Source organism: Chenopodium album, chromosome 8 (assembly GCF_948465745.1).
Source record: "Chenopodium album chromosome 8, dcCheAlbu1.1, whole genome shotgun sequence".
Lineage (NCBI taxonomy): Eukaryota > Viridiplantae > Streptophyta > Magnoliopsida > Caryophyllales > Amaranthaceae > Chenopodium > Chenopodium album.
Genome location: NC_137841.1, coordinates 74,995,356 through 74,998,365, shown reverse-complemented (window position 1 = coordinate 74,998,365; position 3,010 = coordinate 74,995,356).

Below are 3,010 nucleotides of genomic sequence, written 5' to 3'. Positions count from 1 at the left end.
TTTTAAAAAAAAGGAAACTGAAAACCAAAACTGATGTCAAACAAGCCCTAAACTAATCGATTTCTAATGTGTGATTCGTTACATGCAAACCAAGCCCATTGTCAAAGAAAAAAGAAGATGAGAGTTGAAAAATACACCAGCTAAATTCTTCTTATTGTGGTCTTTCCGATGAATATTGAGGTGATATGGGAGCTTGATGCTCGTACCTACCCACAAAACCGGCATATCGGAGTATGGACTACACACGAAAATGTTGATTTTTAAACAATATGAACATGCCAGCTAAAATTGTTATGTACGACAGTACGACTGTACGAGTACGTACATATAGTTGAGTAAAACTATCAAGTACCAACGAGGCCTAGGTGTATTATCGAAAACTCGAAAACTAAGGGCCTATATACAATCAGTTACAAGTTCGTGATATTTTTTTTTTTACAAAAATAAGTCTAAAATTAAAAAGGTCCCTTGATTTTGGGTTCGGAGACTGCATTTAACAAGTTTGTTGCATTGTAACCCAATAACCGGCCCATTAGTAAAATTCTGGCCCACCCGATAAAAGACATAGTCCTATATTGGGTATGAATTTTTAAAGTACCTTTTGTTTTCAATTGGCCCATTTGTAGAGTTAAGAATACCCAATATGTTGTTTTTAGTTGTGTGATTGGCTAGACTTGAATAATGGAGTAATGAATCAAATTCTTCTGCACTGGACTTATAACAGTCTTTATCAAATGGCTAACAAGCTTCATAAAATGAAAACCATCCTATTTTTGTCAAGAACTCAGTTTTTGTCACTTATGAACTTTGATCTTGTGTTTTGGGTTGGTGACAAATATCACCCCCACGAGGCTACAGAACATAGGTCAGCCTCCGATGTGGAGTTGATGTGGAGGTTCGAGAAAACCCTCGTCAATGCCGTACTAAGGTTATGTTTAGTTTACCTTATTTAAGTACAATAACTTATTTATGATCAAATTTTTAAAAAAGTCACCTCAAATCTACCTTAAAAAATGGGTTATCTCTATTGTTAATGTGCATTTTTTTTTTTATTATTTATTTATCTATAGCTATCTTTTGTTCCATGATGAAAAAATATAAAAAATACATATTAAAAAATGCGCACGTAAACAAAACATAAAGCAAAAATGGAGAAGTCATTTTTGTTCCCAAGTCATTTTTGTTCCCAAACACAAACTTAAAGGGATGAGCTTCCCACTTTGACTAGTAATATATTTATATCACAATATATACACACTTATAATGATATCCGAAGTATACCACAATCGCCACTAGTTTTATAAAAGCCAAGGACAATTGTTCTAGTTAGAAAGAAGAGTATATCTAATCTAGCTAGAAATTTCATGAGTTTTCCCTATAGTATTATAAGTATATTTTTGAAGGAAATTGAAATATAGGTTTTTCTTCTTAACAATAACATTTCTATGGAGACTTAGATTAAATCAGTAGATTGGATAATTCTTCGAGGCATTGTTTGATCACGTACAAACTCAATTACGACTACATTTTAAAACTTTATTAAAATATGAGATATTTTAGTACATATATTTCATACACTACTTATTCGTCGCCACTTTCTTAATCACAAGACAACTTACCTATAAAATTTCAACGATCCCTACAGTAAAATTTAAGGTAATAACACACTTGTTCCACCCCACACCCATAATAGAGAGAATGACTGGAATTGATCGACTTGAGAAAAATGTGCGGAACGTTTATGGTTGTAACTTCTCGTCAACATAATTCGTGGCATGCAATGAAATAATTATATATCATTGTCTTAACTTTACCTTTTTTTTTTCCCCTCTTCTTTAATTTTTGGCATGATCGATACCACCTTGAGAAAAATATCTGTCATGTGAACGAACAAGTAATAGTGTCATAGTGATACATATCTTTGATGGTGTATAATAGTCACAACGTAAGATTTAAATCACAAAACAAAATAGATTCATGCCAAAAAAATAGCATAGTACTACTAGTTGCTTTCCTTATTATGCATTACAAATTTACAATATAATGACTTCGTGAGTAGTTGCAATCGTACAATCTTTTACTAGGACCACCACTTTATGCCAACTCTATGCCTATTCACACTTGATAATAACAGTTTTTTTATTTGATAAGATATGTGGTATCCCTCGTATCACACGAGGGATAGGGTGAGGATCGAACTCTGATCACACTAGGGGAAGATGGATGGAATAATCATCCCTCACTACTTGATCCTCAGATAATTATAGAATTGAAACCGTTTAATTTATTAATGCAATTCCAGTAAAAAAAAATTTAATCAAAAAAATGTCATAGATGAAGATATTAAACTTCAATTCGTTGAAGAGAGTTTGATCAACTATACTATTAGCATTGTTTTATTAGTAAATCAATTGGTAAGAACATTTATTGACTTTAATATATGGTGGGTTGATTGTATCGTGTGGTCAGTCATCATGAGATTACGCAGTTAGTGTTTTCTCCCGGTTTTAGATGAACTTATACGGTTTAATTAGGCTGTTTAGCTCAAAAATAGGTGCAAGTTCGTTGATATCTATTACATTTCATGCTGTCAAAGTATTTGTTCCAAACATATTGATTAGAGCACGGATGGGAGATAAATGAGACACATCTATGCAAAGGAGGCAACATCATCTAACTGATTCGAGATCAAAAAGGAAATTTTCTAACAGAAACGAACATATACACCTACAATAATTTTGATACTTAATTTTTGAACCAATTGTTTTAGGGGAATTTACGTACTGATGTACTAAGCACCGTTCCTTAAAAACAAAAAAATGTACAAAGCACCAAATTTTGGCATATTAAGAGTGTTTGGCAAATAGCTTTTTGTTTGTTTTTTGGCTTTTAAATTTGATCAAGCAATTAAAAAATATGTTTAGTCGTTAGATTTTCTATTTTTTTTTATTTTTTTTTATTTTTTTATTTTTTTTAAGGTAAAGTAGTTTTTAGCTAAAAGCCAACAAAA